Raw genomic sequence first — 25,982 nt, 5'->3', positions numbered from 1 at the left:
TTTTTTTGTTTTTTGTTTTTTGACTGAGGGTTTTTTTTTTGTTGTTGTTTTTTGAGACAAGGTTTCTCCATGTAGCCCTGGCTGTCCTGGAACTCACTCTGTAGACCAGGCTGGCCTCGAACTCAGAAATTCTCTTGTCTCTGCCTCCCAAGTGCTGGGATTAAAGGCGTTTCCCACCACTGCCCAGCCCGATTCCCTTCCTTATATTTACATATAGCCTAGAGGTTCAAAGTCTTTCTGCAAGCAGTCAGAGGGTTTGCTACACTTCCTTTGGCCTCTGCCCTAGGGCTGCAAAGTAGCTGCTCTCGGCTGGGAGCATGGCTAGGATAACTTTTCCATCAGGAAGCCTTGTGTCTGTGTGGGACAGGTAGATGGGAGGATGGACAATCCACCAAGTTTGCTGTTAAGATGCCTGAGAGAGTGCAAATATTGCCCCAAGCCAGTTCACTTCCCTAGCACCCACTGTTGCCCAGGTCCTGTGTCACCTCCCTGCTGTGATGAAGTGTATTTAGCCCAGGATTGTGTGTCCTTTGCCTCTGTTCCCACCACAGGGAACCCAAAGACTAACAGTGAAGGCAGAGATGAAGGAGACCACCACATGGAAGAAGTGCTTCATGGACCAGATGGGATGTGCCGTGGGATAGACCACCCAGGATGGGGATGAGTCAGGTCTGGGAGGGATCCACCTATGTAACCTTCCAGGCATATGTAGAATCTCCAGAGGTACAAGAGCAAAGGGATGATCCATTCGGGTGGCTTTAATCCGGGTGCCCTCCTAGGAAAGGGACACTCTTCTTGGAGACAGGCTGTCCAGGTTCACTTAGCTAGTGTTTGGCTGAGCAGTCTGCAGAAATCGGTGGCTGTGTGGGTTCTTTTGAGGAGGGATGCAGGAAATATCTGTTGTGGGTCAGGCCACTCTGGCACTTTCAGGTTGAGTGCTGGGCCTCAGTAGCCTCACACTTCTGGGCACACAGGGAACCCGAGGGACACAGGCCGGCTCTGCCCAGGAGGTGGCGCTGTGGATGTTCACCAGGAGAGTGAGTTCTTGGAGCAGGTGGGCTAGAGTGAGCACCCTCCCTTGCCCAGCCTTGGTGAGGCAGCAGAGACCCTGGAAAGCCCCAGGAGTCTCCTTCATGGGGGTGCAGAGTCGGTATTGACAGATGATGTTTCTTCAATTCCCCTGCCTCAACGCACAGGCCTCTTTCCCTCTTCAAGCTGCATTCCTAGCATCCAATCTGTTCCTGCAAAAAAGGACAGATTGGACCGGTCTCTCAGCAGCAAGGAAAGTAATATCGAGGCCGAGGAGAATCCATCTTGAGTGCAAGGGACAGGCCACCCTCCTATATATCAACACGTGCCAGGGTGAGGGGACGTTGGAGAGGAAAGAGAAAGGGCACCCGTCCCTTCAAGAGAGCAGGGCAAGGGCCAGCCTATCAGTGTGTATATATCTTGCATTATGCAGCGTGGGAGAGAAAATCAATAGAGCTGTCAGCAGTTAATGCATTCAGCCCTGCCACCGTCCCCACCCAGGGATGCTCCAGACGGATGCTTCAAATTAAACAAGAGGGAAGGGAGAGGGGCGCGGGAGGCCAGGAGACATACACCCTGACAGGCCGGAGGAAAGCGGAGGCACAACTGAGGGGCTGAGGAAATTAAAGTCCATCAATCACAGGCGTAGAGAGCATCCCCCAGCATGAGTGACAGGAAGATGCTCACCACCAGCGGTAGTGTCCGATCAGTTGCAGGTTACCAGTCCCTCTGACTGGCGGGAGTCCCTTGGGAAGCGGGTGACTGGCCAGAGGCTTGTCATTCTCTGATTGGATCCTTAGGAGGAGGGGGTGAGAGGGTGGTTCAGGCTTCCTGCCTTGATGGAGTGTGTGTGTGTGTGTGTGTGTATATGTGTGTGTATGTGTATGTATGTGTGTGTATGTATTTGTGTATGGGTATGTATGTATTGTGTGTGTGTATGTGTGTGTGTATGTATGTGTGTTTGTGTGTGGGGGTGGGTGTTTTTATGTGTGTATTTGTGTGTGTATGTGGATGTGTGTGTGTGTATGTGTGTCGGGGGGTTTGAATGTGTGTGTGTTTGTGTGTATGTGAGTGTGTGTGTGTATGTTTGTGTAGGGGTGTGTGTATGTGTATGTTTGTGTATATGTATGTGTGTATGTGTGTGTGCACCAGGATGGAGGGGTGGGCAGGCTCTCTGCCTGGGTTGGGTGGGGGCTCACTGATGACCACTCCTGGACAGCTCTAGTTACCCAAGGTTTGAACACATCCTTTGGCCTACAAGAACGGGCCTTGGAGCACCCCTCATTCTGCTTTGCTCCCCCATCCATTTCTCCTCTCTGCCTCATGTACCTCAGTCGGGCAGGCCTGCCTGCTGTCTGGTGTTCTTTAACCCTAGAGACTGGCCATCTGTGAACAGACCCTGGCTCTGCCTTGGGCTCTCCCTCAAGTCTCTCACTAATGACCACTGTGTGGGGCAGGGTGGTCCTGACCACCAACTGTGTTGTCCCTCCACCCCCAGGTGGGAGAAAGGTGTAGTTCTGGCTAAGGGGTTAAGAAAGTTGATTGGGAGATCCTGAGTGGGTAAGTAGGAGAGTGAATCATTGAGTCACCTTCCTGCCACCCCTTCATCTTAAGGCTTTTAGGGAGAAGAGAAGAATGACCTGCTGAAGCTTCCTGGGTCCCCCAAACCTGTCCCCAACAGCCTGTGGGCCTCTAAGGTTTCATTAGGAAACAGGCCAGGCCAGAGTTTGTTTGAGGTAGGTGTAAGAAGCCAGGAGCATGGCCCCGGGGGACTGTCACAGAGATAGGTGAATAGTAAATTACAGAGGGACATTGTCACCAGAACCTCAGACAGCCCAGGTTACAAGGAGAACTGACCCTCAGCCTAGCTAGTCCCCAGGGAGACATTTGGGGAGTGAATGCTCCCTGTCACTCCCCCTTAGCAGAGAGTTCCATCAATGGAACCTAACAGGATTATGGAGTGCTGGCTTAGGCTAGAAGAACTTGTTGCTGGCCCCATCATGGTCCCAAGGCAGAAAACACACCTGGGATCAAGCTGGCTCTCTGAGGTTTTGTACTTTGAGTTTGTACCAGCCCTTGCTCCTCTAACTCCATCTACCTTCCCCCTCCCCTGTCTCCTTCTCCCTCTCCCTCTCTCCAAGAGGGTCTCTGGCTCTATAAAGACTTCAAAGATGGAAGAGCACTCTGGCTGGCTTGCTAGCTCCGGTTGGCACAGCCCAACCTGCTGCCACCCACGTCCCATACAGCTACGCTGCCCTCTGCATCCAGAGAAAGACAGGCCTAGTGTTGCTTCCTTGAGTAACAGTGCCCAAGACAGGTTCTACCAATTACCACCGGTGACCGAGTTTCCAAAAGCAATTACCAGAGCGCCTCAATGCCTCCAAGGTGTGGAGCTGAGAGAGAGCTGGGGTACCCAGCTGGAAACGGAGGCTCCGAGGTGTATGGGCAGCATTAAGAGAGGCAGTGCAGGCCCGTGCAGAGACCTGACTCTGAGCAGGCATGCAGCAACTAGGAGAGCCCCCGACTAGGGAGAGGGAGGCTCAGAAGGAACACAGCCCTGCAAGTCAAGGCCCTGTGGTTTAGATGGCTTCTCTCTTCCAGTTTCTTCTCTGGTGTGCCTGGAAATGGAAAAACAATCCCCGTGAATCTAGACTTGTCTTGAGGGGTGTGGGGTGAGAGCATCCATACTTGCTTGAAGGCCAGGGTGAGGCTCATTGCTGGTGGTCTCCATGGTAAGCAGGCATCACTGATACCTCCTTACACCTGTTCCTAGGTATGGAATCTTCCTATGTATCCAAAGGTGATCTCGATCTTCTGACCCTCCTGCCTCTACCTTCTAAGTACTGTGGTTATAGTTGTGTACCACTAAGCCAAGTGCATGCAGCGATGGGGATTGAACTCAGGGCTTCACGCATGCTAAGGTAAGCACACTACCAACTGAGCTACATCCCCAGCCCTGAGTCTGTTTTCTGGTTGAAGCCTTTACCCACAACACTAGAGGATTCCCGTGGCATACACTAAGTACAGAGATGCTCTCAGGAGCCGGTGGGAGACACTTGCAGAATGCCACAGTGTGAGGTTGGAGCTATGCGGGAGAAGAGGAGGGAGATGATCTGAGAGGAAACATCACATCCAGGGTTGAGCTTTAATAAGGTAACAAAGGTCCAGGCTCTGAGTGGGTGACTTTGGGGATCCCCGTGGGTCAGCAGCCCTGTTGCTGTTCGCTGCTCTGCCTATCCCTTAAGCTGGTCCTCTGAAGAACTGGGAGACTGTTTCAGCCTGGCAGTAGACATGGAGCCCAGTGCTCAGAATGCAGGACGCATTATTTTTTAATAAAGGAGGCAGAAAACTAAAGAAGGCAAAGAAGCATTCCGGTTCACCCCCAGCCAGCTGCACCTCGGGGCCATCCCTCATCTTAATGAGCCCATCCAAATCTCGTTTGCTAATGAGGAATTTAATGGTCACAGACTGACAAGCGAGACTGAGAGGGGAAACAGGAAGGTCGTTACAAAAATGAAATCTGTAGCTAAGTGCCACGCCACCGCCATCCCGGGCGCCCGCCCCTGAGTGTCAGCCCACTGTGGGTCACGTGCTACAAGGGCGTCAGCACCACGGACAGGGCAAAGCCCCGTGATTCCTGTTTTCTGCAGTCCCAGTATCCCCTGCTCCTCATTTGCTCCTGGAAGTTTGTTATTCCCTGACTCACGTGGGGTCCCCCTTCCCCCCACCCACAAGCACAGTCCCAGGAGGGGTGGGGCCCACCGCTGGCACTGTAGCCTTTGTGCATACTCACAGTGCCTGTACTGTGTGTTAAAAGCCTTTAACATTTCCTTGGGACCTTCCTGATTGGTTTGTGAGCACCTTGCTTGTAGCATCTGTGTCTTTCTTGATAAAATTTGAATGCTGACCACAAGCCCAGGTCTGTACAAGACACAGAAGAGATTTTCCAAGGGACGAATGAAGGAAGGAAGTGGCAATTTTAAGTGGAGTGGTGAGAGAGAGAGAAAGGGAAAGAGAGAGAGAGAGAGAGAGAGAGAGAGAGAGAGAATATGCATACATCCGGGGGTTTTGTTTGTCTGTTTGTTTTGAGATGGGGTCTTGTGTGTCTCAGGCTGGCCTTGATGTAGCTAAGGGTGACCTTGAACTCCTGATACGCCTGCCTCTACCTTCTAAGTTCTGGGACTATGGGCATGGACCACCACTCCCGGTCTATATGATGCTGAGAATCAAACCCGGGGCTTTGAATATACTACACAGACATTTCGCCAACTAAGCTACCTCCTTAGCCCCAAATACTGGATTTGACACAGCAATCAAAGGCTATAGAAGGATGGTCCAGCTACTGAAAGAGAAATCAAGAGTTCTATACAAAAGAAATACCCTATGGTGTATAGTGTTATCAATCTGACAGAATCTAGGCTCCTGTAGAAGGCAAGCTTCCAGGCATACCTGTGAAAGACTCTCTAGATTAACGCTAACCTCTGAGGATGTGTGTGAAGACTTATCTAGATTACGGCTGATTGGTTGTGAGGAAGACCCTTCCCTGGGCAGGGATCCTGGACTGTGTAAAATACAGAGTCCGTGCCAGATGACAGGACAACACGGATGAGGCAAATATCACAAGGTCACCTCCATATGAAGAGCTAAAGGCAATCAATGGCTGGGAGAGAGAGAGGGAGACAGAGAGAGAGAGAGAAAGAGAGAGAGAGAGAGAGAGAGAGAGAGAGAGAGAGAGAGAGATCGGTTTTCTTCAGGGAAGAGCAGGTTATCTAATCCAAAGTTCTCAGCCCTAAACACACAGACACAGGGACCCCAAATTGGACCTCGTAAGTTGTGTGTGTTAATAATATAACAATAACAGAACAGCCCAGCCCTGAGCTTAGAGATCTGCTTAAGTGCAGGTGTTGAAAGCACAAGCTGCTGCCCTGGGTGCTCTCGGCTGCTTGACTGTGGGTATGGCCAGCTCCTGCAAGCTTCTGCTGCTGTGACTGCCCTGCTGAGGGAGACTGTGACGTGAAAATCTCAGTGACAGGAAATAGCCCAAGACACCTCCTGTCCTGAGGTTGCATACACACCTAAGATAGAGAGGGAAATTAGGATAGGGGATTCCAGAAATTCCTGTGTTCACGAGATCATATTTCCACTGTAGACTATTATCCAGAGTAAAAACTACATGGTCCAGCATTCTCTGTGCTTATCTGTGGCTGTATGACTTACTCGTGGCCAAGGGAGTATGAGGAGACGTGGGGTAAAGGGAAGAGGAATGCTTTTTCTGTCCTTTCCTCCTTTCTGTTGGCTGGTCTGTGGATGTGATGGCTGGTGCAGCAGCAGCCATCTTTAAACTCAGAAGTCAGATAGCATCATGGAAGAAGGAATGCATGTCTGGTGAGGACAGTGGGCTGCTCTTCTCCTCTCCTGAGGAGCTCATTTGCACCCTTCCTTGTGCTCCTGTCTTGGGAATAAGGAAGGTACCCTAAAGAAGGCTTCTGGGTCACCCTGGCTGAGACTCAGCACACAATGAAGGTAACGGGGAAGTCAGAGAGAGCACAGGACAGGAACCAAGACATCCATCCTGTCCTCAGTGGCTTCTCCCACACCGGAAGGTTCCTGGTCACTGAAGGCTGGAAGTGGGATTGCTTACTGGGGTGTGGTGGTTTGAATATGTTTGGCCCAGGGAGTGGTACTGTTAGGAAGTGTAGCCTTCTTGGAGGAAGTGTGTCACTCTAAGGGAGGGCTTTGAGATCCTCTTCCTAGCCATGTGAGAGACAGTCTTCTTCTGGTTCCCTTTGGAATAAGATGTAGAACTCTCAGCTCCTCAAGCACCACATCTGCCTGGACACTGCCATGTTCCTGCCTTGATGATAATGAACTGAACCTCTAAACCTGTAAGCCAGCCCTAGGTAAATGTTTTCCTTTATAAGAGTTGTGTTGGTCATGGTGTCTGCTCACAGCAATGGAAACCCTGACTAAGACTCTTAATGGACTAATAATACCCATTTTGTAGTTAGGATGGATCCAGCCCCAACCCCTCTCCATCATCACTTGCTCTTTTGCTGGGTCAGGATGTAGCAGGAAGACTCTCTCTAGAGGCTGGTACCATGTTCTTGGACTTCCCAGCCTCCAGAGCTAAGAATGAAATAACTTTCTCTTGCTTATAATTTACCCAGTTGGGGACACCCTGTTATTGCAACAGAAAGCATGTTCCTGCCATTGGGACACCCTGTTATTGCAACAGAAAGCATGTTCCTGCCATTGGGACACCCTGTTATTGCAACAGAAAGCATGTTCCTGCCATTTAAAGTCCTAAACAGTGGGTCAGAAGGGATGTTATTTGGGTGGGCCAGGTCCAATCGTGTGAGAGCTTTCAAAGAGCTTGGAAAGCAGAGTCGGGTAACCAAGCCGCCTTCCGTTCTTCAGCTCTAAGGGGATGAGTCTGTTCTCTTGAAGGACCTTCCTTGAGCCTGAGGCAAGAACCAGCTTGGCTACATACACATGAGCCCAGCCTTGGGTTGGGGAACCCTAGGACAGAGACACTACTTGAGTCTTGACAGCCCTCAGACGGGGGAGAAACTCTGAGCTAATAACTATCAGTCATTTTAAGTTGTTAAATGCATGACAATTGGTTACATAGCAATAAATATCTCCTACAGAGAGTCAGATGTGTGTGAGTGTGTGTGCGTGTGCATGAGTGTGTATGCGTGTGTGTGCATGAATGTGTATGTGCATGAGTGTGTGTGTATGTGTGTGTCTGTGCATGCTTTCTTGCTATGGCCCAGCTCCACTACCTGCCCCTCTCATGCTGGGATCTTGTGGTGATGAGCCAAAGAGAAAGAAAATTAAAATCCAAGATGGAGTGATTCCAGACTGTAATCTCAGCAAACAGTGGTGCTTAGATTTCCCATTATTGATCCCCTCGGTGAATATGCTCCAATCTTGTAATTACAGGGGGACTTTTTCAATTTGGGCTGAATTGTTTCCCCTCCCCCACTTTATTTCTTTAAAGCCACGCAAGCATAGATCCTATACAGCTGCAGATTCTAAGTAAACAGTGCTAATCATTTTAATTGAAAACCGATCTCAGCGTCGGGGAGGTACTCCCTCTTATCTCTCCGGAGCAGGGGGACAGCTCTCTAAGGGTTTCTGAACAGATCACCTCCACCTGCAGCATCTCAGGTTCACTTGATGCTGGACCACTGACAACTGTCCTGTACTAGGCTGGGTTAGGGTGGGCTTGGAGCTGCCGGTTCCATCTGGTTCAGTGAGTTCCTGAGAGCCAAGACTAGTCCTTCAATTTGCCCTTTTAAAGTTGAGATTGTTCTCATGCTTGAACCCGGTGGGGTGGTGGATGTTTTTGTGCCTGTCCCTCCAGACCACTGGTAGACATTCTGACTGACGCAGCTGGGGAGAGCGCTTCCTATGTGTGTCTGATGGGCAGAGGCTAGGAGTGCTGCTCAGCAGGCTGCAAGACCTGGGACAGGGCTGCCCAGATGGCTCAGAGAGTAAAGAAAGGTGCCTGCCACTAAGCTGACCAAGCAAGAAGGCAAGCACTGCCACCTGAGAGAGTCGAGCTCTGTACTCCACATGTGTGCCATAGCACGTGTACACACACACACAGACACACAGACACGCACACACACACACACACACACACACACACACACACACACACAAATTAATGTTAAAAAAACATGAGAAGATACAGGATGAGCCTCCAAACGAAGAATGATATGACTCCAAATGACATGTGCCTGTAATTCCAGCCTGGGAGAGGCTAAGGCAGGAGTCTGCTCCAAAGTTTGAGGTCAGCCTAGTCTACACAGTGAGTTATAAACCAGCCAGGGTTGCATAGAGAGACTTTCTCAAAACCAAACAACTGAGCTGGTCAGACAGCTCAGTGAGGAAAGAAAGGTGTTTGCTGCCAAACCTGGCAACTCCAGTTTGATCCACAGGCTCCACATAGAAGACTGACTATAGTATGGTATATGTGAAAACACACACACACACACACACACACACACACACACACCACACACACTAAGTCTTTTAAAAATATAATAAAAACCCAACTAACTATAAACAAAAACAGAAACAGCCCAATAATAATAATAATAACGTGGTGGGCTCAGAAACACCAAAGCTAACTTAAGTCCTTTATTCATTACTGGTGATATTGAAGCAGGTATCATTAGGTAGCCCAGGCTAGCCTTGAACTCTATCATCTTCTTGCCTCAGCACCCTCACACTGTGGGTCTCTGCCATCCTAGCTGGCCCAGAGCTCTCTCTCCTTCTTCCTCAGATTCCTACAAGAACTGCCCTTGGCCTTCTTCAGATTGCTGTGGCCTTGGCTTCCCAGGCTGTCTTCCCTGACCAGAGCCTCCTCCCGACCTCCCAGCCTGGAGCACGTGCAAGAGAGATTGTTTCATGGAAGTAATGACTGCTGTGGACGCAGGGGAGACATTTACCTCTTGCCGAAGAGTATTTCCTCAGCATGCCCGTTAAACTCCAACATTTAACCAGGAACTGCAAATCTCAGCCCTGGGGAGACCCCGGCACTTTGTAACCAGGGAATGAAGGGAGCCATGGACTCCTGATGTGTAACCTCTCATTATTACTCTCTCTCCGGGTTTTGTCAGGGAAAGGGAACTTCACAGATGGCTGTTTCTGGTCTGTGACAGGTCCAGGGATGTTTGGATTTAGGAAAGCTGCTTGTCTGCAGCTTGCGTCCTTTCCCCTCTCCTTCCATCTATCCATCACCCACTGTGGGAGTTTGGATGAAAATGATTCTTACAGGTTTATACGTTCGAATACACAGCTCTCAGTTGGTAGAACTGTTTGAGAAGGATTAGGAGGTGTGGCCTTTCAGGAGAAGGTATGTCACTGGGGGCGGGCTCTGTTGTTTCACCTGGCTCTCTCTGCCTCCTACCTGTGGGCGGAGCTGTATTCTCTCAGCTGTTCCTGCTGCCTCCTCTCCACCATCCTGGATTGTAACTCTCTGAAACCACAAGCCCAATTAAACACTTTATTTTATATGTTGCCTTGGTCATGGTGTTTTGCCACAGTAATAGAAAAGTAATTAGACACCTACCCACTATCCATCCATCCACCATTTATCCATCCATCCCCCACCCAGCCATTCATCTATCACCTGCCTACCTACCCACCCATCCTTTGATCCATCTACCCACCCACCCATTTACACATCCATCCTTCTATCTACCTATCTAACCTATTCTTCCCATTTGTCCGTTCATCCCTGGCCCACCATCCGTTCATGCACCATCTATTTATTACCTGCCGACCCACTCACCTCTCCTCCCATGAACCCACTCACCAATATGTCTGTCCATTCATATCCATTCATCTAGCACATACCCACTAGCCCATCACCTGCTGTCTTAGGGTTTTACTGCTGTGAACAGACACCATGACCAAGGCAACACTTATAAGGACAACATTTAATTGGGGCTGGCTTACAGGTTCAGAGGTTCAGTCCATTATCATCAAGGTGGGAGCACGGCAACAACTAGGCAAGCATGGTACAGGAGGAGCTGAGAGTTCTACATCTTCATCCGAAGGCTGCTAGTAGAATACTGGCTTCCAGGCAGCTAGGGTGAGGGTCTTAAAGCCATGCCCACAGTGACACACCTACTCCAACAAGGCCACACCTACTCTAACAGGGCAATACCTTCAAATAGTGCCACTCCCTGAGCATATACAAACCATCACCCCCTCCAAACATGGTGTCCTCCACGTGTCTTGCCTCAGCACATGCATCCAATCAGCCTGAGTCCCGACAAAGGCAGTTCACCTACACAATGTAAGGCAGACCAATACATGCGCGATGTTAGCAGAGAATCCTTCCTCACGTGGTGTCCTTTCACGCGATTGTTTTAGCAGAACATCCTTTCCCCTGTGTGTGCTTCAGCAAAACGTTCCCTTGCGAGTCTGCCTTAGCCTTTCACCTGTGTCCACTTCAGGAAAACACTCCTTCATATGTTTGCCTCAGTAAAACACCATCCAACACAACTGACTCTCCAAAGAACCCTACGTTTCCATGTCTCTCCACCCATCCATCTTCTATCTGCCTACCTATGGCAATCTACCCATCTATCTAACCCCCCATCTTTTCATTCATTCATTCATTCATTCATTCATCAATCCATTTACCCACTCACCCATTCACCATCCAGATATCCATCTGTCTACTCACCCACCATTTACTCACCTACACATCCATCACTGAATCTTCCTGTTCATCTACTCTTTCATTCCATCCACCCACCCCACCCCATATGTATTGCTGACTGGGTTGGATGTCAGGATACTCCAGTAGACAGCCTGCTAGACACTTGAGAGCCTGGCCCACTCATGTTCCCATCTGAAGTGAGGGGCCACAGGGATTCCCTCTTCTCATGGAGTGCTTTGTGGGGCTCTGAAAACCTGACTGTCAGAACTCAGAGGGCAATGTGAAACCAAAGCCACCGTGTAGACGAGACTGAAAGGAGTCCTCTGATTTTGTGTGTATGTGTGTGCGTGCGCGCGTGTGTGTGCGTGCGTGTATTAGTGAGGATGCTCAGGAGGGGTAGCTCAGCTCACACTAGAGAAGGTGACATTGTTGTTTAAGGAGGGGCTCAATTAAGGGGCTATAGAAGACACATAAGCCTTAGTGAGGGGACCCATTGGTCTGTCCTTCTTACTGTAGATAATCTCTCTCCCTCTCTCCTTCCCCTCCTTCCCCTCTCCTCCTCTCCCCCTTTTCCCTTCACCCTCTTCCACTCCCCTTCTCTCCCTCTCCCCCTCCCCTCTCCCCCGTCCCTAAGACAGGATCTCTTGCAGCTAAGGATTGTTGAGACCTTCCAATACTCCCATCTCAATTCCTTCCTTCCTTCCTTCCTTCCTTCCTTCCTTCCTTCCTTTCTTTTTTTTTTAAAGATTTGTTTATTTTATGTATGTGAGTACACTGTAGCTGTCTTCAGACACACCAGAAGAGGGCATCAGATCCCATTACAGATGGTTGTGAGCCACCATGTGGTTGCTAGGAACTGAACTCAGGACCTTTGGAAGAGCAGCCAGTGCTCTTAATCACTGAGCCATCTCTCCACCCCATCTCAATTTCTTGAGTCCTGGGATTACTCTTGGCTTAATGTGGTGCTGGGGGCTTGAACCCAGGCCTTCATGCATGACAGGCAGGTCCTCACCCTGAGCTGCATCCCCAGCTCCCTGCTTACGTTCTTGTCCCTTCCCTTTCCCTTTCCGTAGACCTGCTACTGAGGCTGAGGGTTCTTGGCAGTGACCATACATCCTGTTGGTCCAGCAGAGAGATGGTTTATACCTGGTGCCCAGCCTGAGAGTTCCTCTCACACTTGGAAAGCTGAACCCTAAGCTGTACAGTGACCCAGTGATCTGAACATTTCTATTCCCTGGAAGAGCCACCACCTAAAGGCCACCACAGCGATGGAGAGAGGGGAGAGGAGTGAGACACCGATCACATGACTGGAAGGCTCCTGGGACCCAGGTCCAGACAGAGAATGTCAGAGGGCTTCCTGGAGGTGGGGGGTAGGGGAGGGACTTGAAATAAGAGGATTAGTAGGTTAATAGGTCAAGGAGGGACCCTGAGGGCACTAGCAGGCAGCATGGACCCTCTGTGGCTGGGGATGGTGAGGCTATAAAACCTGGGACTGAGACAGGCTTGTGGACCACACTCTATTAGAATACCGCTGTTCTAGAAGCGACAGAGACAGCGACAGAGACAGGGACACACACAGGCTGCTCAAAGTGTGGCTCAGAGCTGGTGCTAGTCTGGGTATTGCCCATCATCTGCTGACTAAGCAGAGACAATGTGTTCAGCAGTTCACATAACTTCACAAAGCAATCTTGGGTTGGTTAATTTAGTTTGTTAATCCAAAGCAGGCTGTGCTTCCTGTGGTCTTGAGACAGTGGCTCATGATGGACCCCGGGCTCACTTCTGAACTAGCAATTTTCCTGTCTCAGCCTCTCACGTGCTGGGATTGCAGGTGTAAGCTGCCACGTCTGGCTTAGATTTCATCTCTCTTTAGCAATGTATTCTTATGGAAGTTTTCATAGTGTAGTTTTGGGAAGTTTATTTCTGAAAAAAAAAAAATTAAATGTAAGTCCTCCCATGACCTGCCATCACACAGCTGGGCTACAGAAGACCTCGTCTTAGTTAAAGGGTGGGGAGACTAGAGATGGCTTGGCTGCTCTTCCAGAGGATCAGGGTTCAATTCCCAGTGGGTACATGGCAGATCACAACCATCTGTAACTCCAGTTCCTGAGGCTCAGATGCCCTCTTCTGGCTCTATGGGCATTGTCTGCATGCATACACATAAAAAAAAAAAAACTTTAAAGGTATTTAAAATAGTGGAAATAAGGTCAGGCTTTGTAATTCTAGCACTCGGGGGATTGAGGCAAGCAAGCTTGCTGGCCAGTTGCTTTTTTTTTTTTTTTTTAAATAGTGTCATATAGCCCAGGTTGGACTGAGACTCACTATGTAGCCAAGGATGACCTTGAACCTCCTGCTTTCACGGGAGTCCGGTGTGTGGGATTAGTGGCACCTGATTCATAAAGTCCTGGGAATGGAATCTTGCCCTTGTGCACACAAGGAAAGGATGCCAGCAAGTCAACTACAGTCCCAGCCCCTGAATCATGACAGAAGAATTCAGCTGAGGCTATAGCTCAGGACTCCTCTAGCATGCACGAAGTCCTGGGTTCGATCCTCAGCACTGAAAAAAAGAAATTAAAGTATTGATCTGCCATGAATCAGAAGCGAAGACGCCACTGTCTGCTTGCCGTATGGACACAGGTCATTGTTCAGGCGAGGATGCTGTGCCAGGCAAGGGGAGGGGCAGCTTACCTTGGTGCTGTGGGTGAGTGGGAGGTTGTCTGGGGTTTCTCCCTACTCCCAGCCATACCACTGCACAGGGACGTGTGAAAGCTACAGTTTTGCTTCAGAGAGGTGGGGGAGGGGTGGGGAAGTGGGGCGAAGGAGGCTTTGTGAAGGGTCTGTTGAGGAGATGGGGAAAGACTGGTTCAAGATGAGCTTCTGAGAAATGATGACGCTAGAAGTCCGTACCTCAAACTCCAAGCAAAGCTATCTGTGGGAGTGCACCGGCTGCCCTTCTGCTCGAGAGACGCTAGAGCATCTGTCCATCATGGGTGTGCCCGTGGATGGGAGGGCGGTGCCCCACCGGCCTCTGCCAATAGGAGAGGAGATCAGGAGGGCCATTTCCTTGCCTACAGAGGCCGCAGTATTCTGTAGGAACCCAGAGGGGACTGAACCTCGCAAAGGGGCTATCTGCCTGTGACTGGCACTAGGGTGGATGCTGTACTGACGTCATAACTGTTGTCTCTGAGAATTTAATACGCGCATACTCTGCTTGACGGTCACCTGAGAGCTTTACGAATGCCGCTACCACAGTCCTGGATGTATTTGTAGCCTCTCGTATCCAGCCAGGGAAAGCGAGTCTCTTGAAGACAGCGTCCTTGTGGTGTGACTTCCAGACTTTGGGCTCTTTGCCTCCCAGACCCAAGCTCTCAGCTCCTGAAAATGCGCAGTAGGAAGGAGACTCCTGAGTATGGCTGTGTTCCCGTGGAGTGACAGTGATGGAGCTCTCAACATCACATGATGGATCACAACTAGGTTAGCTACTTTTCTCAGTGCTGTGACAAAACACCCGGCAGGGACAGCTTAAGGGAAGCAAAAGTTTATTACGGCTCAGGGTTTCAGAGGAATTGCGGAAGTCTATCACGGCTGGCATCATGGCCGGAGGCGGGGCAGAGCAGCTGTTCACATTCTGTTGGATGAGAAAGCAGAGCAGGATGGGGGCCAGCAGTGGGTACAACCAGAGCAGGGGCTTGCTGCTAATGACCTGCTAGCACCGGTGAGGCCGGGCTACCTAAGCCTGAGCTGCTGGAGCCAGGTGAGAGGAGGTGGGATGGTCAGCTGACCTGTGTCTTCATGTCCTACTAGTTGGCTACTGTGTGGATAAATAAAAGAGCCTGTGTGGGAGAATCAGAGTCCTCCAGGCCCTGTCTCCTGACATTTCTAAGCCTGGTGCTTGACTTCTAGGCCTGAGGTGATGGGTAGGGCCGCAGATTCTGATCCAATGTAGAGATACAGAAAGCCAGGCAGCTCTCTCCAGGTTGGCAGAGAAAAGTGAGGGGCTGAGAAGCATGGTGGCTTCGCAGCTTGAAGAGCGAGCATTTGCTGGAAACTTCCAGAAGAGACTGGGTTTTGGAGAGAGTCTGGGAGGGAAGAGAAAGAAGCTGTTGGCAGGGGCCCAGTGGAGGCTGGGGCTACCAGGCAGACCAGGATGGCGCCTCTCCATCATTTAACTTTATTTTTCGACTGGTGGTATCACTCACTTGAATGCAGATCATAAAAATTACAATTGATGTTTCAATTAGTTATAATTTACGGAGTGATTACATTTAATTTCTCTTTTATTGTATTTTAATGGCTTCAAATTTCTTGTTGATGAGATTCAGCCTCATGATCTGAAGTCACAGGCCACGGGGTGGAGATTGGGCTCAGGTTCTCGCCGGGGCAGGTGGGCACGGCACAGTTCTGGAGCCCCTTGCTTCTGCTGGGGTGTCCTCAGCTGACCCAGAAGCCTTATAGCCTCTGCTGCCTGGGATGGGGTGTTTGGCATGGAAGGGGAGAGGCAGGGTATGCAGGCGGCAGGCGGAGCTCGGGGCTCCGCTGCCCCCAGCTGTCTCCACGGTCTTGCTAATGGGAAAGGAGATTTGTGTGTTCTTAAGGATCTGGCAGAACGAGGCAGAGAGAGGGTGGGTGAGGAGCCGGAAACAGACTCTGAATCAAGACAACTCTGGGAGAGGCTCAACCCTGAAACCCAAGTGCTGTTAGGGGTGTGTGTGTGTGTGTGTAGTGTATGTGTGTAGTGTATTTGTGTATGTGTGTGTGTATGTATGTGTGTGTATAGTATGTGTGTAGTGTGTGTACGTGTGTGTAGAGTATTTGTATATTGTGTGTGTATGTGTGTGTAGAGTATTTGTGTATTGTGTGTATGTGTGTGCGTATGTGTGTAGCATGTGTAGAGTATGTGTGTAGTGTATGTGTTTGTATGTGTGTAATGTGTGTGTGTGTGTGTGAAAACTGTGTCAAGGATGGCTTAGTGATTAAGAATGCCGTCTGTTGCCGGGTGGTGGTGGCGCACGCCTTTAATCCTAGCACTTGGGAGGCAGAGGCAGGCGGATTTCTGAGTTTGAGGCCAGCCTGGTCTACAGAGTGAGTTCCAGGACAGCCAGGACTACACAGAGAAACCCTGTCTTGAAAAACAAAACAAAACAAAAAAAGAATGCCGTCTGTAACTCCAGTTCAAAAGGATCGAAGGTCTTCTTTTGGCCTTCAAGGACACAGGCCTGCAGGTGATATACATAGATACATGAAGGCAAAACATCATAAAATTAAGAAAAAAAAAAAAAACCCAGCAACAAACCAACCCCCAAATCAACCAAACCAAAAACTGCCTTCCCTCAACTGGCCTAGGGCAGTCGGTGGCTCGGTTACCTGTTGCTTAATAAATACCAGGGAGGATGCAAAGGGCACAGGCACTCTTAGCCTCAAGCCTGCAGAATGTTCTGGATGGCAGCTCCACCATAACCTTTCCTTTTGAAGCTCCAATTATTTGGAGAAAGTGCCTAGCCCATCCACCTCTGTCTTTCTTGAAGCTGGGTAATGCCTGGAGATTGTATAGGGACGTTCAGCTGCCAGCTGCCGAGGAAGGGCCCACACTGTGCAGTGTACGATAGTGGATAGTGGCTTTGTAGCCCTGCTCCGTGCTTGGACCTCAGCCCTGCTGTGCAACCACCCAGGCTATAGAGGATGAGGGACAGGGCTGCCCCTCTGAGGAACTGGGTAATTGGAGACAAGCCTCAGGGCGTCTGGCCGCGCTGCCACTAGGTAGCGCTCACCACGCCACCGGCTTTGAAGGGGGCTTCAAAGACTCTCCAGGAAAAGCAAGCTGGACTCTGTCAGCTCTAAGAACCGAGGTGGGGGTGGGGTTTCCCCAGGTGGCGGGCGAGAGTCGGCACATCAAAGTCGCACGAACCCGACCTGCGGCCACTAGAAGGGGCTGCGGGACATTCGCTATTAAAGGGGATACACGGTGGGATGCTGCGGGGGCCTGTGGAGCAAGCAGCTGGACTCCCGGTTCTCTGTCCACGGGCAGGCACTCGGGGCGATGCAGATGGCTTTGTCCTCAGCCCTCTCTCCTACACAGTCAAGTCAGCGGGAGGTGGCAGCTCGCCTGCCAATGTGGCCCTGTCCTGAAAACCATAATAGAGAAGAGAAGACATCTCAGAGAGTGAAGGGTCCAGGAGGCAGGAGAAAGGCCTGGACAGTGACTGCGCTTTTCAACTTCAGATAATTAAATTAGACAAGAAATGTGAAGACCTAGTCAGGTGATCCTGCCTTCCTGACCCTGTCATAGACTTAAACAAAACAAAACAAAACAAAACAAAACAAAACAAAACAAAACAAAACAAAACAAAACAAAACAAAACAAGCTAGCCTACTCTTGTGTGCATTCCCCATGGCCCATGAGGGCTGGCTTCTTGACAGTTTCCAGGTCCCCCGAGAGATTACAACACACTCCAGGTTTTACTAGTTTAGCAGCTATGAAGAGAAGAGAGATGGCACTGAGGGATTTATCTATTTATTTTTGAGACAGGGAGGGTCTTTGTTATCCAGTCTGTCCTGGAACCTACTCCGTATACAGGCCTAGCATGGCCTTGAACTGCCAGTAGTCTTCCTGCCGTAGCTTCACCAGTGCTGAAATTATAGGCTTGAGGTACCATGCTTGCAAGATTCCTTTGCTTATTTGGACATTATCCAAATGGGGAAGGCTTTAAAAAAAAAAAATCTCCCTAATGGTCTGGAGAATTGGCTCAGCGGTTAAGAACACTGACTGCTCTTCCAAAGGTCCTGAGTTCAATTCCTACCAACCATATGGTGGCTCACAATCATCCGTAATGGGATCTGATGCCCTCTGCTGGTGTGTTTGGAAATAGCTACAGTGTACTCATAAATAAAATAAATCTTAAACAAACAAACAAACAAACTTAAAAATCTCCCTAGTAGGCAACCCCACTGGCTGAGTTGAAGGCCACGAGTTTGCTGCAAATGCCAGTCTGGGAAGCAACCTGGAGTCTCCACCAGTTGTCTTCTGGCCCAAGCTCTTCCTACCTTTTGGGCACCTGACAAGGTGGACATGTGTTGGCCTTGTGACCTTCCCAGTGACACCAGGAAATAACCACTGCTTAGCTGGCCTGAAATATCAGAGGTGGATTTTCTCTCTGTCCTAGAAGCCTGAGGTCTGAGATTCAGCTGTCAGCAGGTCTGAGCTCCCTGATGAGGCTCTGGGTGAGCCTATCCTGAGGATCTGAGTGAACCTGAATTTTGGGGGACACTGTTTACCTGCTACCTTCTGCATCTTTTCTCTCTTCCTGGTCACATGTCCTCTCTCTGTTGGGAAACTATCCCTTCCCCAACCCACATGAGGCAGATGGGCTGGTAATTGTAGTGATATGTTTTCCCCGTCCCCCCCCCCCCCACTACAGGGTAAGACTTGCAACCTCTCTGAACAATCACTCGTGTTCCAGGCTGTAGGAGAGGATCTGAGGGGAATGGGGGCTGAGCTGGCCCAATCAGACTCATCCCAGGGGTTTGGATATTTCTCAGGAGAGCTGAAGCAGAAGGGGACTGGGGGTGGGGAGACACCGCTCCAGTGAGCAGAGAGCCTTGAAGGACCTGGTCTCCCTGTAGGATCTGTGGCCATCTCCCCTTCTGCCTCAAGAAAAAAAAAAAAACTGGGGCTCGCTGCAGTGGCACATGCCTTCAATCCCAGCACAGTGGCAGGGAGATCTCTGTGAGTTCGAGGCCAGCCTGGTCTACATACATAGTGAGTTCCAGGAGAGCCAGGGCTACATCGTAAGAGACCTTATCTTGAAACCAAACCAAACCAACACTAAAATCAACAAGAAAGCAAGCTGTCAGTTGGGGTGCAGGAAGAGGTCATTTGTGGTCGTCTAGTGGGCAGATGGGAGCAGAAGGAGGGAAGGAGTTGGGGAACCCAGGCCCACCTGTGGCCAGCATTCTCCTCCATTAACCAGCTGAAGCGCCATGAAGGGAAATCCAAGGTGTGCTGTTTCTTGTCTCAGAGGTCAGGTCTGTCTAACCACCTAGAAAATGATAAGCACCCATCAGTGGGCGTGTATGAGGAGGGCTGGGATGTCCCGCCATCGGGAACATTATTAGAAGGATTTCCACTCTGGGTAGGTACTATACTAGATTAATGACTTCATTAAGAACACATCAGGCACCCCCTGTGGGCTGGGTCCCAGGGTTGCGGGGCTGTGTAGAGAAAAGACAATACTGAGGTAAAGTAGGTCAGTCGGAGGCAAGGAGGCTGGAGAAGTGGACTCTGCTTCAGAGGTGCCAGGCGGGAGGGTGGAAGGGAGCCCAGTGCAGCGAGGGAGGCAGCGCCTCACGGTTACACAGCAGGTGCTTGGAAGCATTTGTTGAATAAATGAATTTAGATTATTTTATGGTTCACTTGCTTGTGTCTGCCAGTGACTCATGCTGTGCACATCCTTCCTTTGGTGCAGCCTTCCCCAGCACACAAACACACAGACACACACGCACGCATGTACACACCCACACTCACGCGCGCGCACCACAAGTACACGGACACACACGCACTTGTACACTGTTGATTGCCCGGTGCCACGCCTGGCACCCGGAGTGCTGAGTAAGCAGCTGTGGTCCACATGCCTGCCAGGCTGTCAGATGGGTGATTGGCAGCTGGTGGGGAAAACAGCCCTGCTCACTTTCCTCTCTGCCCCTCCCTGCGGAGGTGCGGGGAGCGCTGCGGGGCTTCTGGCACACGGGCTTAGACTCAGCTCCTAATAAGTCACTTTGTGGATTATCCACGGCCTGTTTCATTTATGACATCTCTCTTTTCAACGGAAAGCGTCTGGGACACATTTAGCAAGAGCCAGGCATTCGTGACCATTTTAATAGGGGTTCGTGACTCTCACAGGACCTGGGGAGCTTGGGGGCTTTTCAGAAGGGGCGGGATGAAAACATCAAAGAGAAGTGTGAGATGGGGTTTGGAGTTGGGGTTACTTGGTTGTTTAGAAAGTCCTCGGGCAGGGGAGGGGTTCGCTTTTGCTCCCTTGGACCTTATTCTTAGGAAAGTCATCACTGCAGGTCCCACATTCAGCCACTAGATGTCAGTGTTTCTTAACAGATGGAGCTGGGGATGGCCTCCCGCAAGGGAAGTTCTAGCTGTGGGGTGTGAGTGTGGTTGCGACTGGGTGTCTATTTTATAGGTGGGAACTAAGGCTTAGGTAAGAGTTTCCTGTATTTTATGTAGTGAGTTGTCTGAGGGTGGCCGGAGTTCAGAATCACATTATCTCCATCCAGTCCAACTGCAGACAAGTGTGTGTGTGTGTGTGTGTGTGTGTGTGTGAGCAAGGACAGGGTGCTGCTGGAGAATCAGGCTTGGAGGAGAGGCAAGATGGGGCCCAATGATGAGAGCTGAAAGAGAAGATCTGGGGAGCAGTAGCTGGGAGCCTGTTCTTCGATTCCTGGCTGAGAGAAAGGAAAGACAATGTCAGATGTGGAGAGAGGAGAAGAGAAAGCCAGCCAAGTTGGGGAGTGGGGGGAATCCACCTCACATAGCATCAAAGTATGGACCACATCAGACCCCTTGGAACTCTGTGCTTCCCAGTGCCCCAAGCTTGACTCCTGGGAGAACTTGACGTGCTCCAGAGCCCAGAAAATGTGCCAAATGGAGGTTATAGAGATGGAAGCAAAAGAGAGACATTGGCCTGAGAAGAAAGATGGGGCCCCAGTACACTCATCAGAGGGTGAAGAACAGACTCCCACCACACACACACTTACCTCCATCCTGGCTCTCCAGTGCAAGAGCTAGGAATCTTCAAGTGTGAGGCAGGGATTGGCTCTTGAGTCCCCAAGGGCAGTCCTAGCAATGTCTCCACTCAGGGTGGTGACGGCTACTGGTCTCCACTGGAGTATGGTGGCGTCGGATGGCAAGCTTCAGGTTTTACACAGAGATAAGAGAGGTTATTGGCTGCCTCCCTTGGTTCCTCCCCCACAGACTCTCAAGTTCCGTCATTAGAGACTGTGATTTATTTAGGTCAGGCCCTGGCTCCCCTTAGGAATTTTACATAGTTTCTTGCATGTAATAGACTGTTCAGTAAATATTTGTCAACCGAAGACTCCATTAAAATAAAATACCCCGAGGAGGGATAAACCATTTTCGTTTGCTAACACTTCACTGTGAATTAGTTGATCACACTAACTAGTGCCCTAACGAGGTTTCTGAGGCCCGGTAGTTCCAACAGGAAGCATGTGGGCAGGGGAGAGATCCCTGGTTTGGGCAAATGTGGAGGAGGAGATGGGACCTGATCAGGATCGAGGCAGCTGTGCTGAAGGTCAACACAAGGACATTGGAGTGCTGCCAGTGAGGAGGATGGCCCTTCCCTCTGGAGACTCTCAAGTGGTTCCCGCAGTCTCTGGGAGAGTCTAAGTCCCAGGTCTGGACCCTTGGATGCTTCAGCCTGACTGGTCCTTGAAACCTAATAGTGAAGTCAAATGTCTTCAGCCACAAGCTTTGTTCCTTTTAATCTTCCCCTTTGCCCCACCCACAGCCCACAACCTTGCTAGGCTAATGCTGATGAGTTATTCATCTCAAATGGACCTACCGAAGAGCCTGTGGTGAAGGGGAGATGGGACTGGCAGCATTCTAACCTCACCAGGGAGAAACAGGGGAGAGAACACCTGGAACAGCCCTCCTTGTTGACCCTGGCATCCTCCCACACACATTTGGAACTTGTCTAGTTAAAGCAAGAACAAATGTACGACTTCACCTATGTTCTCATTTCATTTCGTTGCTGTAACAGAACATGACCAAAGGCGGCGTTAGGAGTAAAAGGTTCATTTGGCTCATACTTCCAGGTCACAATCCGTCACTGAGGGAAGCCAAGGTAGGAACTCAGCACAGGGACCTAAAGGCAGGACCCATAGAGGAAAGCTTCTGGCTTGCTCACTCCAAGCTCCTGTTTAACAGGCTTTCTCTATTTTACTATTTTATTTTAAAGTATCTATCTATCTATCTATCTATCTATCTATCTATCTATCATCCATCTACCTACCTACCTACCTACGAGACAGGGTTTCATTATGTAGCCCTTGGCTGGCCTGGAACTCTCTATGTAGACCAGTTTGCCTCGAACTCATAGAGATCCACCTTCCTCTGCTTCCCCAATGCTGGGATTAAATGCTTGTTTAATTATGCCTGGCACTAGCTGGCTCTCTTATATAGCCCAGGACCACCTTCATAGAGAATGGTGCTGCCCACAGTGGGTTGACCCTTCAGCATTAGTAAATAATCAAGACGACTCCCCACAGACATCATCCTGGAAATCCATCAGTTGAGACCCCCTTCTCAGGTGACTCTAGGCTCTGTTGACAGTTAAAGGTAACTAGATGTGCTGGGCAGTTTTATGTCAACTAGACACAAGCTAAAGTCACTGGAATGGAGGGAGTCTCAATTGAGAAAATGCCTCCAGAAGATCAGGCTACAGAAAAGCCTGTAGGGCATTTTCTTAATTAGTAGTTGATGGGAGAAGGCCCCACCTCTTGTGGGTGGAGCATCCCTGGGCTGGTGGCCCTGGGTTCTATAAGAAAGCAGGCTGAGCAAGCCATGGGAAGTAAGCCAATAAAGTAGTAAGCCAAAAACCGGGTGGTGGTAGTGCACACCTTTAATCCCAGCACTTGGGAGGCAGAGGCAGGCAGATTTTTGAGTTCGAGAGTTCTAGGCTAGCCTGGTCTACAGAGTGAGTTCCAGGACAGCCAGGGCTACACAGAGAAACCCTGTCTCAAAAAACCAAGCCAAAGACAAACAAACAAACAAACAAAAAAACAAAAAAAAAACCAACAAAAAAACAAAAACAAAACCAAAAAAGTAGTAAGCCAAATAAGCCCTTTCCTCCCCAAGTTTTGCTTTGCTCCTGGTATTTTATTATAGCAATAGTAACCCTAACTAAGACACTGGGACACTTTGTAAGGGACACTTCATATCTCCTCAAACAGGAGACATACAAAATCCCAACAGCCATTCCGTTTACCTTTGAGTAACAGCCATGACTCTGAGGTTTGTGTGGTGTTGAGTACCTCCCAGGTTTATCTGCAGCCCCTTAGGAATACTCTGGAACTTGAAGACCAAATTGGAAAAGAAACCAGTGCCAACAAGCTTGGTATAAAATAAAGAGGGAAAAGAGCCAGCAATTAGTTAACATATGGAAGTATAAACATGTATACACAAACCAGGATGAGTGGAATCGGAAGTTCCTTGTGTGTGTGTGTGTATGATGTGTGTGCAAGCACACATGTGCACATTCATGGGTGTGGATGTGGGTGTGCCTATGGCAGGATGTCTTGTGGAGATCCGAGGACAATCCTGAGTGCTGGTCCCTGCCTTGTCTATGTCAGGATTTCTGTGCTGTTTGTGTGCTGCGTATGCCAAGCTAGCTGGCCCATGAGCTTTTGGGATTTCCTTCATTTCCAGCCCTACTTCCCTGTAGGATTACTGGGATTACATGATTGTGCTGTGTATCTGGCTTTTATGTGGTTATGGGCATTTGAACTCAAGTCTCTGTTTTTTTGTTGTTTTGTTCTTTTGAGACAGGATCTTTCATGTAGCTCTGGCTGTCCTGGAACTCCCTCTGTAGACCAGGCTCATGACCACAGTCCATGCCATCACTGCCACTCAGAAGACTATGGATGGCCCCTCTGGAAAGCTGTGGTATGATGGCTGTGGGGCTGCCCAGAACCTCATCCCTGCATCCACTGGTGCTGCCAAGGCTGTGGGCAAGGTCATCCCAGAGCTGAACGGGAAGCTCACTGGCATGGCTTCCGTGTTCCTACCTCCAATATATCCCTTGTGGATCTGACATACCGCCTGGAGAAACCTGCCAAGTATGATGACATTAAGAAGGTGGTGAAGCAGGCATCTGAGGGCCCACTGAAGGGCATCCTGGGCTACACTGAGGACTAGGTTGTCTCCTGCGACTTCAACAGCAACTCCCACTCTTTCACCTTTGATGCTGGGGCTGGCATTGCTCTCAATGACAACTTTGTAAAGCTCATTTCCTGGTATGACAATGAATACGGCTACAGCAACAGGGTCGTGGACCTCATGGCCTTCATGGCCTCCAAGGAGTAAAAAGCCCTGGACCACCCACCCCAGCAAGGACACTGAGAGCAAGAGAGAGACCCTCGGCTACTGAGGAGTCCCTTTCCCCAACACTGAGCATCTCCCTCACAATTGCCATCCTAGACCCCCATAATAACTGGAGAGGCCCAGGGAGGCTCCCTGCTCTGTTGAATTCCATCAATAAAATTTGCTGCACTCAAAAAAAAAAAGAAAAGAAATTTTTCTGAACTCTTTGATCCCACATGTAGCAATGACCTCATTTCTCCTCTGTTATAGAAGAATACCTATTTTCTTTGTTTACTTAGTCTAAAGAGTCTAAAACGCCCAGGGTCAGTCTCACCGTCCAATTTAGAGCAGCCATCCTTTGGTCTCTGATAAAAACACTGGTCTCTAAAGCAATGGTTCCTTGCCTGGATCTTTCATTTTTTCCTTTAAAAATTATTTATTTCATCTTATGTGCATGAGTGTTTTGCCTGCATGAATGAACAGGCCGGCAGAAGGTTGAGACCCCTTGGAACTGGGTTGCAGGCAGTTGTAAGCTGTGATGTGGGGTGCTGGGATCTCTTTTCCAGTGTCCTTTTTGAATAGCTCCCCCAGTAACCTCTTTAGAAAAGTGCACAGGAAGATCGTTGACTTTTTAAATTTTTGGATGTCTGAGACTTTTTCTTCAGTGGTCCTTTGCTTGATACGTTTCCAACAGAGTGTCTTCCTGGCATGTCTGACATCTTCTGGGACCTGGATTTTTTGTTGGGAGCTGATTTTTTTTTCCTTCTTTGTAAGACATTTCTTCTTTCTCTAGAGAATCTGAAAAATCCTGGATGGATTCATGTTTTCCGAGGGTGAATTCTGCGTGTGGTTGTTTTTAATTAGTTTTACTTAGAAGTTCCCTTTGTTAGCTGAATGTTTCATTTTACGTTGACTTTGGGAAGTACCACATTAAACAAAATTTATTTATGTTTTATTTTTATATGTTCATGCCTGCATGAGTTTGTGTTCTACGCATGTGCAGGGACCATTGGAGATGCTAAGAGGGTCCAGATCTAGCCCCTGGAACTGGAGCTGCAGGTGGCTTTGAACCACTGTGTGGGTGCTGGGAGCTGAACCTGGGTCATTTGCAAGAACAGCCTGTGCTGTTGACTACTGAGTCAGCTCTCCAGCACCTCCCCATCCCCACTGGCCTTCTTTGAGACAGGTTCTTACTATGTAGCTCTGGATGACCTATGTCTTAGTCAGGGTTTCTATTCCTGTACAAACATCATGACCAAGAAGCAAGTTGGGGAGGAGGAAAGGGTTTATTCACCTTACACTTCCACATTGCAGTTCATTACCCAAGGAAGTCAGAACTGGAACTCAAGCAGGTCAGGAAGCAGGCCATGGAGGGATGTTACTTACTGGCTTGTTTCCCCTGGCTTGCTCAGCTTGCTTTCTTATAGAACCCAAGACTACCAGCCCAGGGATGGCACCACCCACAACGGGCAGGGCCCTTGATCACTAATTGAGAAAATGCCTTACAGCTGGATCTCATGGAGGCATTTCCTCAAGGGAGGCTCCTTTCTCTGTGGTAACTCCAGCTTGTGTCAACGTGACATAAAGCCAGCCAGGACAGCCCAGAACTCACAGAAATCCACTTGCCTCTGCTTCTCAAGTGCTGGGATTAAAGGTGTGTGCCAC

The sequence above is a fragment of the Grammomys surdaster genome, unplaced genomic scaffold (assembly GCF_004785775.1).
Source record: "Grammomys surdaster isolate TR1022 unplaced genomic scaffold, NIH_TR_1.0 125354, whole genome shotgun sequence".
Taxonomy (NCBI): Eukaryota; Metazoa; Chordata; class Mammalia; order Rodentia; family Muridae; genus Grammomys; species Grammomys surdaster.
The sequence above is the reverse complement of the archived record's forward strand: the minus strand, read 5'-3'. Positions refer to the sequence as shown.